This window comes from Mesoplodon bidens (genome assembly GCF_964165515.1).
Source record: "Mesoplodon bidens genome assembly, chromosome: 16".
In the NCBI taxonomy this organism is placed as follows: Eukaryota; Metazoa; Chordata; class Mammalia; order Artiodactyla; family Ziphiidae; genus Mesoplodon; species Mesoplodon bidens.
In genome coordinates, this window is record NC_138173.1 from 67,298,740 (window position 1) to 67,313,472 (window position 14,733).

General features: G+C 37.5%; 1 long non-coding RNA gene across 1 annotated transcript in view; it reads right to left on the reverse strand.

Annotated features, from left to right (window-relative positions):
* LOC308629801 overlaps positions 1-14,447 on the reverse strand; it is a 167,773-nt gene extending 153,326 nt beyond the window's left edge. Inside the window, exon 1 of the long non-coding RNA XR_014017714.1 lies at positions 14,255-14,447. This is a non-coding gene — a long non-coding RNA (uncharacterized lncRNA). The remainder of the gene's footprint in view (positions 1-14,254) is intronic.
* Positions 14,448-14,733: the final 286 nt, after the last annotated feature.

Sequence of the window (14,733 nt, forward strand, 5' to 3'; positions counted from 1 at the left end):
TGAATAATGCTGAAATAAACATGCAGGTGCAGATAGTTCTTCAAAGTAGTGATTTCATTTCCTTTGGATATATACTCAGAAGTGGGATTGCTGGCTGCACTCCCATGTTCATAGCAGTATTCTTCCCAACAGCCAAGACATGGAAACAACCTAAGTGTCCGTCAATAGCTGAATGGATAAAGAAAATGTAGTATATTTTATATACAATGGAATATTATCCAGACATGAGACAGAAGGACATCCTGTCATTTGCAGCAACATGAATGGACCTTGAGGGCATTATGCTAAGTGAAATAAGTCAGAGAGAGAAGGACATACAATGCATGATCTCATTTACATGTGGAATCATAAAAAAGCTGAATTTAAACAGAGGGTAGAATGGTGGTTGCTTAGGGGGTAGGTAGGAGAAATGGGGAGATGCTGGTCAAAGGGTACGAACTCTCAGTTATAAGATGAATAAGTTCTGGGGATCTGATGGTGACTATAGTTAACAATACTGAATTAAATACTTGAAAGATGCTAAGAGAGTCTATCTTAAATTTTCTCACCACACAAAAAAATGGTAATTATGTTAGGTGATAGATGTTTTACTGAGTGATCATTTCACAATATATGCACATATCAAATCATCACATTGTATACCTTAAACTTATACAATGTTGTATTTCAGTTGTATTTTAATAAAGCTGGAAAAAAAAACTCTATCCTAAAAAAAGTGCAATACATGAAAACTGGTACAGATCCCTGGTTTTGAGTTTCTCAGAATTTGGCATGATTTTAGGAAGTACAAGAATGCCAAGACCACATGAAATCACCTTGAATAACACAGTGAGAGCATTACTTCCCTTTCAAATCTCCTGACTGTCAAGAAGAAAGCATCATCTGGGTGCTAGGGTTATCTTACCTCTCTATTATTTGCTAATAAACATTTTTAACAAAGAGAGAATGTGCTCAAAGTTCACAGCCTTCTGGAAGAAGACATTTTCTAGTTAGAACATAATGGCTTTTCTTCATGTTATTTATATATACATAAATATTTTTATGTCAGACCTCCAGAGAATAATTCTAGTCTTCCTTTCATAGTATTTTTTCAAAATTAAGATTTTCCTTTAAATAAGTAATTGTGTTGGTGGACCTACTAATATGGCAAAACTCAGGAACATATTGTAAAAATGGGTGAATGCAGCAAAAAATGTAAAAAAGAAAAGGAAAACATTGTCCTGACCCTTTGCTCCCACCAATTTATACATCTGTCACACTAGAACAACCTTCCTTGTTGAAAATTTGTCCCAGTATTTCTATTTCAACCTGACCACTGAAATGCTCTCATTTTCCCAACTTGTCTTGGTGACTGCATTCATTCTCAGAGTCTGCTCAGGCTCTGTGAGGAAGAGTCATGGGTCTCTTTCAGACCAATGCAGAGAGGAGCCAGTGATGCTCTTTGAGCTGTGGATGGGACTTGCAGCTAAGGAGTCTGCTTATTCCAGATGCTACAGGGCAAAGACAGAGCCTTGATCAGCTTAAATTACCAAGTGGCCACGTGGAGAAAAGCCCCCTGCTGAACTATGTAGATAAATATTTAGCCACTGAGATTTGGGGGGGTTTGGTTACTTTCAGATGTGTTGCAGGTTTTCTCCACCAGAAAGAGTATCTGAGACTGTGATTGGCATACAGAATATTTATTGGGAACTGCTGTCAGAATAAATACCTGTGGGGCAATAGAAAGAACCAGAATTGGGCAGTGAGAGAAGATGGGCTGTAGTACAGTCCCTATAGGGCTCAAATGGCTCCATGGGAAGCTCTGAAGCTTCACTGGCCTCTTATACTTGTCCCAGGTTGGAGACAGGGGGCTGGGACTTTATGACCCCAAACCAATTAGTCATTGAATGAAAGCTGCCCCAGGAGGGGGTTGTGATGTTAGGTGAGGTGACTCTGAGCCAAGGGAAATTCCTGCAGAGGACCTTGAGCTGAGAGCCATCAGCTAAGAACACTCCCAGCAGCAGGAAAAATAAGTTCTTCAGTCCTGAAAAGGGATCTGGGAAATGCATCATGGTATGCACTCCAGCAGTATAACTGGTCAATTCTGATTTCTATGGAGAGGTTGAGTAACTTCCCCAAGTCACAAAATTGTAAATGGCAGGACTGGGATTCCAACCCACATATGTCTGACTCCTAAATCTTAGTTATTATGTGTAACTGTCTACCTATCTAAACATAATCCTGGGCCTATCTTTTGTTTGGAGGCCAGTAAGTGGGGTCATTACCATTTACTAAGAAATTTTTTCTAAATGCTGTACTTATATACAAAATTGTGAGACAGGAGTAGGTTCCTTATCATGCAGAAGGCACCCCAGGCTTAGAGAAGACAAGTTACTTGTCCTGGTTAAACATTAACTTAATGAGACATGGACCCTGATGTGCTTTACTCTAAGATCCATATTCTATTTCTAAAGACTTCTGGCCAACCAAAACCTTACAAGGAAAACTAAATAAAAATCTTCCTCGATTTACAGTGGGGTCACATCCCGATAAACCCATCATAAGTTGAAAATATCCTAGGTCAAAGGACATTTAATGCACCTAACCTACCAGACATCATAGCTTAGCCTAGCCTACCTTAAATGTGCTCACAGCACCTGTGTTAGCCTACAATTGGGCAAAACTATAACACAAGTGTTGAATATCTCATGTAATTGATCAAATACTGTGCCAAAAGTGAAAAACAGAATGGTTGCCTGGGTACAGGATGGTTGTTAGTGTATCAGCTATTTACCCTCATGGATCATGGAGCTGACTGGGAGATGCAGCTCACTGCCACCGCCCAGCATCACTTGAGTATAAGAGAGCATATTGCTAGCCCGGTGGTGGGGGGAAGAAGGGGGCGAGGTACATCAAGTTTCAAAATCTGAAATACGGTTTCTACTGAATGGGTATCACTTTCGCATCATCATAAAGTCAAAAAACCCTAAGTCAAACCACCCTAAGTTGGAAGACATCTGTGGTCAAAAGAGTCTGGGCACGGGCAGTGTGATCTTCTCCATTACTGCTGGCTTTTGTTTAGAAAGAGCTGTTCATTCTAGAAGCTTCATAACTAAGACTTTCCCAGACCACACTTTTCTTTATGATTGTAGATGTTGCCATGCCTAATTCCCTGCTGACATTCTGGAGAATAGCTTTCCTTCAGCAGTGTACCTGATAAGGGATAGAGATCAAGGTACCTGGTCCATAGTCCTGGTCCTACTATATCTGATAAACTTGTACAATTAACCTTCCTTGACCCCAAAGCTAAGGGAGCTGGACACTATATAAAGGTTCTAAATGATATTTTCTTACTCAGATTCAATTCATCGGGCATTTATAGAGCCTGTACTATGTGCCAAGTACTGGACTGGGTCATATACATTATGCTGAAGACTTTTTAAACTCGACCCCTCAGGAAATTCTCTCCATTTGAAGTAGAGTTCAGCAATGACTGAGGTTTAAGACAAGGCCATGTACTCAAAAAAAGTGAAAAAGGCATATCTGGTTCATCTGGCAACAGTCTTGGGGAAAAGCTTTAAATATGGATATCTGTAGCATTACCTAGGGAAACAGCCCATAGAATAACAGTGCTTATTAAAATATTTTAATTCATTCATACATTCATCCTCCAAGTATGCATCAGGGACTGCACAGACTACCAGAGATACAGAAATAAATAAAACAGCCTATGACCTTGAGGATTAACACAGTGGAAGCTGCAATTTATAACAGAGGGAGACACATGTAAATCATAAGATAAATAACATTTGTAATGATAATATCATAAGTACAATTTGAGTTCTTAATATATTTCAGTTACTTCATTACCTGACTAGATTATAAACGACGAGAAATAATATTATTACAGTTTCTGTTGTGTTCCATATCTTTTACTTTGGCATTTGAAAACACACAATAATTATTTGTTCAATGAGTATACGTGATCTCATTTAATCCATTTTATAGCTGACGAAACTGTACAGTAAGTGGCAGTACTATTGGTGAAACTCAGGCATTTCTGTTGTTAACAATCTTTTTTTTTAAACATCTTTATTGGAGTATAATTGCTTTACAATGTACTGTTAGTTTCTGCTGTATCATAAAGTGAATCAGCTATACGTATACACATATCCCCATATCTCCTCCCTCTTGCGTCTCCTTCCCACCCTCCCTATCCCACCCCTCTAGGTGGTCACAAAGCACCGAGCTGATCTCCCTGTGCTATGCGGCTGCTTCCCATTAGCTATCTATTTTACATTTGGTAGTGTATATACGTCCATGCCACTCTCTCACTTCATCCCAGCTTACCCTTCCCCCACCCCATGTCCTCAAGTCCATTCTCTAGTAGGTCTCCATCTTTATTCCCATCTTGCCCCTAGGTTCTTCATGACCATTTTTCTGGTTTGTTTTTTAAATTCCATATATATGTGTTAGCATATGGCATTTGTTTTTCTCTTTCTGACTTACTTCACTCTATATGACAGACTCTAGGTCCATCCACCTCACTACAAATAACTCAATTTCATTTCTTTTTATGGCTGAGTAATATTCCATTGTGTATATGTACCACATCTTCTTTATCCATTCATCTGTAGATGGACACTTAGGTTCCTTCCATGTCCTGGCTATTGTAAATAGTGCTGCAATGAACATTGCGGGGCATGTGTCTTTTTGAATTACGGTTTTCTCTAGGTATGCCCAGTAGTGGGATTGCTGAGTCATATGGTAATCCTATTTTTAGTTTTTTAAGGAACCTCCATACTGTTCTCCATAGTGGCTGTATCAATTTACATTCCTACCAACAGTGCAAGAGGGTTCCCTTTTCTCCACACCCTCTCCAGCATTTATTGTTTGTAGACTTTTTGATGACGGCCATACTGACCAGTGTGAGATGATACCTCATTGTACTTTTGATTTGCATTTCTCTAATGATTAGTGATGTTAAGCATCCTTTCATGTGTTTGTTGGCAATCTGTATATCTTCTTTGGAGAAATGTCTGTTTAGGTCTTCTGCCCATTTTGGGATTGGGCTGTTTTCTTTGATATTGAACTGCATAAGCTGCTTGTATATTTTGGAGATTAATCCTTTGTCAGTTGCTCCATGTGTGAATATTTTCTCCCATTCTAAGGGTTATCTTCTCGTCTTGTTTTATGTTTTCCTTTGCTGTGCAAAAGCTTTTAAGTTTCATTAGGTCCCATTTGTTTATTTTTGTTTTTATTTACATTTCTCTAGGAGGTGGGTAAAAAGGATCTTGCTGTGATTTATGTCATAGAGTGTTCTGCCTATGTTTTCCTCTAAGAGTTTGATAGTTTCTGGCCTTACATTTAGGTCTTTAATCCACTTTGAGTTTATTTTTGTGTATGGTGTTAGGGGGTGTTCTAATTTCATTCTTTTACATGTAGCTGTCCAGTTTTCCCAGCACCACTTATTGAAGAGGCTGTCTTTTCTCCATTGTATATTCTTGCATCCTTTATCAAAGATAAGGTGACCATATGTGCATGGGTTTATCTCTGGGCTTGCTATCCTGTTCCATTGATCTTTATTTCTGTTTTTGTGCCAGTACCATACACCTTGATTCTCATAGCTTTGTAGTATAGTCTGAAGTCTGGGAGCCTGATTCCTCCAGGTCCGTATTTCTTTCTCAAGATTGCTTTGGCTATTCGGGGTCTTTTGTGTTTCTGTAAAATTTTTCTGTGAAATTTTTTGTTCTAGCTCTGTGAAAAATGCCATTGGTAGTTTGATTGGGATTGCACTGAATCTGTAGATTGCTTTGGTCATTTTCACAATGTTGATTCTTCCAACCCAAGAACATGGTATATCTATCTGTTTGTATCATCTTTATTTTCTTTCACCAGTGTCTTATAGTTTTCTGCATACAGGTATTTTGTCTCCTTAGGCAGGTTTATTCCTAGGTACTTTATTCTTTTTGTTGCAGTGGTAAATGGGAGTGTTTCCTTAATTTCTCTTTCAGATTTTTCATCATTAGTGTATAGGAATGCAAGAGATTTCTGTGCATTAATTTTGTATCCTGCAGCTTTACCAAATTCATTGATTAGCTCTAGTAGTTTTCTGGTAGCATCTTTAGGATTCTCTATGTATAGTATCATGTCATCTGCAAACACTGACAGCTTTGCTTCTTCTTTTCCAATTTGGATTCCTTTTATTTCTTTTTCTTCTCTGACTTCTGTGGCTAAAAATTCCAAAACTATGTTGAATAATAGTGGTGAGAGTGGCAACCTTTTCTTGTTCCTGATCTTAGTGGAAACGGTTTCAGTTTTTCACCATTGAGAACAATGTTGGCTGTGGGTTTGTCATATATGGCCTTTATTATGTTGAGGTAAGTTCCCTCTATGCCTACTTTCTAGAGGGTTTTTAATCATAAACCGGTGTTGAATTTTGTCGAAAGCTTTTTCTGCATCTATTGAAATGATCATATGGTTTTTATCCTTCAGTTTGTTAGTATGGTGTATCACATTAATTGATTTGTGTATATTGAAGAATCCTTGCATTCCTGGGATAAACCCCACTTGATCATGGTGTATGATCCTTTTAATGTGCTGTTAGATTCTGTTTGCTAGTATTTTGTTGAGGCTATTTGCATCTATGTTCACCAGTGATAGTGGCCTGTAGTTTTCTTTCCTTGTGACATCTTTGTCTGGTTTTGGTATCAGGGTGATGGTGGCCTTGTAGAATGACTTTGGGAGTGTTCCTCCCTTGCTATATTTTGGAAGACTTTGAGAAGGATAGATGTTAGCTCTTCTCTAAATGTTTGATAGAATTTGCCTGTGAAGTCATCTGGTCTTGAGTTTTTGTTTGTTGGAAGATTTTTAATCACAGTTTCAATTTCAGTGCTTGTGATTGGTCTGTTTATATTTTCTATTTCTTCTTGGTTCAGTCTCAGATGTTGTGCTTTTCTAAGAATTTGTCTATTTCTTCCAGGTTGTCCATTTTATTGGTATATAGTTGCTTGTAGTCATCTCTCATGATCCTTTGTATTTCTGCAGTGTCAGTTGTTACTTCTCCTTTTTCATTTCTAATTCTATTGATTTGAGTCTTCTCCCTTTTTTTTCTTGATGATGCTGGCTAGTAGTTTATCAGTTTTGTTTATCTTCTCAAAGAACCAGCTTTTAGTTTTATTGATCTTTGCTATCATTTCCTTCATTTCTTTCTCATTTATTTCTGGTCTGATCTTTATGATTTATTTCCTTCTGCTAACTTTGGGGTTTTTTTTGGTTCTTCTTTCTCTAATTGCTTTAGCTGTAAAATTATGTTGTTTATTTGAGATGTTTCTTGTTTCTTAAGGTAGGATTGTATTACTATAAACTTCCCTCTTAGAACTGCTTTCACTGCATCCCATATGTTTTGGGTCATCGTGTTTTCAGAGTCATTTTCTTCTAAGTATTTTTTTTATTTCCTCTTTGATTTCTTCAGTGATCTCTTGGTTATTTAGTAGTGTATTGTTTAGCCTCCATGTGTTTGTATTTTTTTTTTTACAGATTTTTTCCTGTAATTGATATCTAGTCTCATAGCTTTGTGGTCACAAAAGATACTTGATACAATTTCAATTTTCTTAAATTTACCAAGGCTTGATTTGTGACCCAAGATATGATCTATTCTGGAGAAAGTTCCATGAGCCCTTGAGAAGAAAGTATATTCTGTTGTTTTTGGATGGAAATGTCCTGTAAGTATCAATGAAGTCCATCTTGTTTAACGTGTCATTTAAAGCCTGTGTTTCCTTATTTATTTTCATTTTGGTTGATCTGTCCATTGGTGAAAGTGGGGTGTTACAGTCCCCTACTATGACTGTGTTACTGTCAATTTCCCCTTTTATGGCTGTTGGCATTTGTCTTATGTATTGAGGTGCTCCTTTTTTGGGTGCTTAAATATTTACAATTGTTATATCTTCTTCTTGGATTGATCCCTTATTCATTATGTAGTGTCCTTCCTTGTCTCTTGTAATAGTCTTTAAAGTCTATTTTGTCTGATATGAGATTTGCTACTCCAGCTTTCTTTTGATTTCCATTTGCATGGAACATCTTTTTCCAACCCCTCACTTTCAGTCTGTATGTGTCCCTAGGTCTGAAGTGGGTCTCTTGTAGACAGCATATATACAGGTCTTGTTTTTGTATCCATTCAGCCAGTCTTTGTCTTTTGGAGTATTTAATCCATTTACATTTAAGGTAATTATTGATGTGTATTTTCCCATTACCATTTTCTTAATTGTTTTGGGTTTGTTTTTGTAGGTCTTTTCCTTCTCTTGTGTTTCTAGAGAAGTTCCTTTAGCATTCATTGTAAAGCTGGTTTGGTGGTGCTGAATTCTCTTCGCTTTTACATGTCTGCAAAGACTTTAATTGCTCCATCGAATCTGAATGAGATCCTTGCTAGGTAGAGTCATCTTGGATGTAGGTTTTTCCCTTTCATCACTTTAAATATGTCCTGCCACTCCCTTCTGGCTTGCAGAGTTTCTGCTGAAAGATTAGCTATTAACCTTATGGGGATTCCCTTGTATGTTATTTGTTGCTTTTCCCTTTAATATTGTTTCTTTGTATTTACTTTTTGATAGTGTGATTAATATGTGTCTTGGCATGTTTCCCCTTGGATTTATCCTGTATGGGACTCTTTGTTCTTCCTGGACTTGATTGACTGTTTCCTTTCCCACGTTAGGGAGGTTTTCAACCATAATCTCTTCAAATATTTTCTCAGTCCCTTTCTTTTTCTCTTCTGGGACCCCTATAATTCGAATGTTGGTGCATTTAATGTTGTCCCAGAGGTCTCTTCAACTGTCCTCAATTTTTTTCATTCTTTTTTCTTTATTCTGCTCTGTGGTAGTTATTTCCACTATTTTATCTTCCAGGTCACTTACCTGTTCTTCTGCCTCAGTTATTCTGCTACTGATTCCTTCTAGAGAATTTTTAATTTCATTTATTGTGTTGTTCATCATTGTTTGTTTGCCTTTATTTCTTCTAGGTCCTTTTTTAACAAACTTCTAACTTCTCTTTACTAATTTCCCATCAATATATACAAGGTGTACCAAGTGAGGAAAATTCATAAACATCTGACTGTATTTCCACTGGACCATGAATTATATGACGTCAAGAGGTATGTCTGTCTTGTTTATCAGAATATTCTGTAGTGTGCCAAGTGTACATACACACACACACAGAGTCTTTCCATTTTGCAGTTTGAGCCCGACATGTGTCTCCTTCCAAGAATATATTTTATCTCTATTAGTATTGGTCTGCTCTATTAGTTTGCTCAGGCTACCTTAAAAATAACCATAGACTGGGTGACAAGCAACTGAAATCTATTTTCTCAAAGTTCTGGATACTGCAAGTCCAAGATCAAGGTGTCAGGAGCGTTAATGGCTGGTGAGAGCTCTCTCCCTAGTTTGCAGATGGCCACCTTCTTCTTACCATGTCCCCACAAAGGCTTTCCTTTATCCATGCTCATGGAGAGAGCAAACTCTCGTCTTCTTATATGGCCACTATTTCTGTCTAATTAGGACCCCACCCTTATGACATCATTTAGCCTTAATTACTCTCTAAAAACCCTATCTTCAAATACAATCACGTTAAGAGTTTGGGCTTCAACATATAAATTTGGGGAGACACATTCAGTTCATAGCATCTCTCATTCTTGATCTCTTTGCAGGACTTTCTTAGACCAAACCCCACCAGATATCAGAGGCAAAGAACCCCATTCACATAGCCCATACAGAAGAATGTTTAGGCTCAGAGCAGGTGAAAAGGGTGGAGACTATATCTGGAGAAGCCAGAAGACTTCCACTGCAATAGGTTGAAAGGATAAGTAAGTGAAAAACGTGAATTAATAGAATAAATAACATTGTAAAATGTTATGGAGAGTCGGGAGGTATAAGAGCACATTCGGGGCAGAGGAGTTATGAGCAATAAAGTTGACGTCACCAGGGACTAGATGTGGGAAGATTTTGTATGCTATGTGAAGGATTTTGGACTTTGTTTATCCAAAAGGCATGAGAGAAAACACAGAAAAAGAGGACAGAATTAAGGAAAAATGATGAGTTCTATTATGGACATAATTAAGATTAAGAGCCCTGTGGAATATTCAAGTGCAAACACCCAGTTTGGAGTTCAAGAGAGAGAGGAAAGATGGATAGGATATTTGGAACTCATCATTGTACAGTGTGGGCTTGGAAAAGATTTCCCAAAGATAGTGTACAGAAGAAATTTGAATTTTAAATACCTAAAACTTATATTGTAATTATATAATTTTGGAGCAAATAGAGTTGGTAAAATATGCAGATTAATATATGGAGATAGCTAAAAAGATCTGCACTTTTCACAATTAGTTGGAAGAATTAAAGCAAAGTTTAAGGGAGATGATTTGACATAACTTGAATTACTCTTTTTTATCCAAGTAATATATATTAGAAGACATATTATGAGTCAGGTACTATGCCAAATGCTATAAATACAAACTTTTGGACTATTCTCAATGATATTACAGCTTAGCCGCAGAAATAACAAAACAGGCAGAAAACTCTAATATTGAGCTAGTGATAACAAAATGTTTGGGGAAGAAACTTTCCTTAAATTCACTTGCTGATGGAGGAAGTAGGCATGAGCAAAGGACAAAAAACTTAAAATTGACCCATCTTGAAAGAAAAGTAGTATCAGTTCAATTGACAACTGTCCACAGGCTTGACCTCATTACAGGAACTAAAGGAGAACACCATTATAAAGCCCTGGTGTGGCATGAAACGACAGAGGCAGAAATAGAAAGCCCTTGACCATTAGCTGATGTTGTCATTTTAGCCCCTAACTGAATCATTTGGTTTTAATAATGCTATCAACCCTTGTAAAAAAGAAATACATCAACTTTCTCACCCAACCATGATGGATAACTGGGACCAGACTTACCCTCCTACCCTAAATAACAAACAAACAAACAAAAACTGGAAAATATGTGAAGCAAGTATCTTCCAACATTTTACACTGGACTGTGATCCCTATGAGGAGGGAAACAAAATATATGAGCCCTACAATTGCCCTAAATTTCTACTTGGATGTACTTTCCAGACTGCAGTGTAAGGAAGGATACCCAAAGAGAGTATGGCATTCTCACTGAATTGAAGAGACTGATATTGGAGTTCAAAGAGGGTAGCATGGCTGAAATTAGTAAAACAGGTAACTAGAGAGGTGGAAAAGAATTTTTTAAGCATCAGACATGTCTGTAAAGGCTCTTTCAAGTCTATTACTAAGCACAAAAGCATGTGTGTGTGTCCAGTAAGGTTCCAAGAAGCCAGACAAAGAATGACTAGGGAACTGTAAGCTGAATAATGTCACACAAGGATAGGATATGCTCAGGTTCTAACCAGTCATGATGGAGAGTTCTCCAGGAAAACCAGGAGCATTAGGAAATATTACAGAAGGATCTATTTAGTAGCACTGAATAAAGGGCATTTTATAATGAAACTTAAAAACAAGGTATAAAAGGATCAAGTTGATCCCCAAGTAACTTAGCCACCTGGCAGAACATAATTAAACACTCTTTAAAAGAAGACAGCAAAAAATTCAGTGCTCAAGACCACAAAAAATATGATATTCAGTATCCAAAAATTGTCAGACATGCCAAGAATCAGGAAAAAGGACCCATATTTAAAAAACAAATCAGTAGAGACAGACCCAGAAAAGACAGATGATAGAATTAACAACAAAGAACCTTAAGTAACCACTTAAATACACTCAATATGCACAAGGATTTAAAAAATATAAACACAATGAAGAAAAAATGGAAGATATAAAAGCAAAAAGTAAAACTTTGGAAAATGAAAAAGGTAACATTTGGAAAGCAAATTTCACTGAATGAGATGGCAAATTAGACACTGAAGAACAAAATGTCAGTTAAATTGATGATACAGCCACATACTATTCATAATGTAATACAGAGAAAAAAATTATTGAAAAAACAACAACAGGGCTTCAGTTATTTGTGGGAGAATATAAAACACCATAGCATAATATACAAGAGCATGAGGGTACGGAACAGATAAAGCACTTGAGAAAAAAATGGCTGAACTTTTTTCAAATTTATTTAAAAATCTAAAACCAGATTTAAGAAGGTCTGCAATGGGACTTCCCTGGTGTTGCAGTGGTTAAGAATCTGCCTGCCAATGCAGGGGACATGCGTTCAAGCCCTGGCCCGGGAAGATCCCACGTGCCGTGGAGCAACTAAGCCCATGCACCACAACTACTGAGCATGCACTGTAGAGCCCACGAGCCACGACTACTGAAGCCTGTGTGCTCTAGGGCCCACGTGCTGCAACTACTGAGCCCACGTCCTGCAACTATTGAAGCCCGCACACCTAGAGCCCATGCTCTGCAACAAGATAAGCCACTGCAATGAGAAGCTTGTGCACCGCAATGAAGAGTAGCCCCCGCTCAACACAACTAGAGAAAGCCTGCATGCAGCAATGAAGACCCAACACAGCCATAAATAAATAAATAAATACATACATACATACATAAAAAGGAGGTCTGCAATTGCCAAGACAGACAATAAAAGGAAAATGATACCATGACAAACCATAACCAAATTGTAAAAACCAGTAATATAATCTCAAAATCTTCTATAGAAAAAAAAAGTTATTATTTACAGAGGAACAGAGATAAGAAAAAGAGTTGAGAATGGTTAACGCTATGTAAACCACAGAAAATGGCTTACAGCCTTTCAAGTGCTGAAAGAAAAACACAGGCAACCAGTAGTTCTATAACCAGAAAAAACACTTTTGAAAACTTAGGTAGAAATAAAGACATTTTTAGAGAAACAAAGCCTGCAAGAGTTTATTGCTAACAGATATGGCCTACAAAAAATAAAAATTAAAGGAATTAAAGGAAGAATGGAAATGATACCAAAAGGAAAGCTGAATCAACACATCAGAATGTAGAGTGCTAAATGTGGTAAATATATGGGTAAATATAAATGACAATTTTCTAAATTTTTTAAGTTTATTGTGGTAAGAATAGTTAACATGAAATCTACCATCTCAACAAAATTTTTTAAAAGAATATACACTTTCACCATGATGTTCTTAGCCATAAAAGAAGTCTCAAATTTTAAACAACTGAAATAAAGCTGAGTATGCTCTCTGACCATAACAGAATTAAAATTGAAATTACCAGCAGATTGAAAGATAACTCCAGATTCCCTACATGTTTATGAAATCAACAGTGCATTACTAAATAAACCATGGATCGAAGAGGAAATAAGATGGGAAATTATAAGATATTTTAAACTGGATGAAAATTAAAACGTATCAATTTTTGAGATGTGGCTAAAGCAGGAAAAGAAAGCACTAAAGTCAATTATCTAAATTCACACATTGAAAAGCTGGATATGGAAGAGCAAATTAAACCCAAAGTACGCGAAAAGGAAGGAAATAAATAGTGTGCAATACGCGTAGTGACAGAAAGCAGATCAGTAGTTGCTTGGGCTGGAAGTTGAGGGTCATTGATCACAAAGGGACAGCAGAGAGCAGTTTAGGCTGTGAGAATTTTTCCCTGTTTTGATGGTAGTGGTGATTACATGAAGGTATAGAATTATCAGAAGTCATTGAACTTTACACTTGAACTGAGTGTTTTATTGTATGTAAATTCTGCCCCATTAAATTTGATTTAAAATTTTTTAACAAGTGCATTCAACATTTAATGATGATCCAGTGTCAAGCATGGAAGATGGAAATATAAATTAATGAAGATGGCGATTCTGATTATCTGGCAGCTACCATAGGCCAGATAAACATCTATTTTCCAAACGCTGACCTAAGCCAGTTTGGATAGAATATATAACACATTTGTCACACACACACACACAAAAACTGAGTGGTAGGTATAATCATCCCCACTTTCCAAACAAAGAAACTAAGACTCAAAAGTTTAATTAACCGACCCACAGTCATACAGATATTAAGGAAAGGAGCAGAGATTGAAATCCGAGTCCACGTGAGTTGATCACCCAGGAACAGAGTGTTGGGGGCCAGATACATCATTGCCCACCATGGTTTGTGTGTTAACACAAGCAAGATTTCGTCCCTAAAATGTGTTTCCATTTGGTGAATTTAGCACTCATCTCTTGTTTTGACTTACTTTCATTTGATTCATTCCAGTGACTACATTCAGGTGTGTGCTTTTTTGTAAGGCTTTGCATGTTTAGTTTTTCATACACCACCTCCCCTCTTTCATTTTTACCACTCACCTTTGATACTCAGTTATCGGAGTATTTTGTGCCCTCTACCTGGCCTCTCGGAGCATGCGCAAGGGAGAGCGTTCCGTACAGTGGAGCCTCCTTTTCTTCTCCATCGAGGTTCAGCCTTTCCCAATGCGGCAGGTAGAATGCTGCAGGCAACCGGCCAGGCTGCACACACCATCTGTTTAAGGGATGGAAAGAGATGCAGTGCTCCGAAACATGCCCGCAGCCTTTATGCATTTTACAACATACGTGCCAGCAAAGTGTCCCGCTGGCTGCATTATTCCAGAGCCTGGGTGTCCAGGGCAAAGTGAGACAATGCTGCAGCAAGGAGGGTGTGTACGTCCGTGTGTGTCAGCCTAGTAGCAGCTGCAATAATGATTTCCCATCTGAAATAAAGGTCTGCCTTAAGTTGATAATGAGTCATAAGAGACATGCTTATGCTTGCTGCTGTTTACCCCCCTCTTCCTTCAGAAAGAATGGATTTC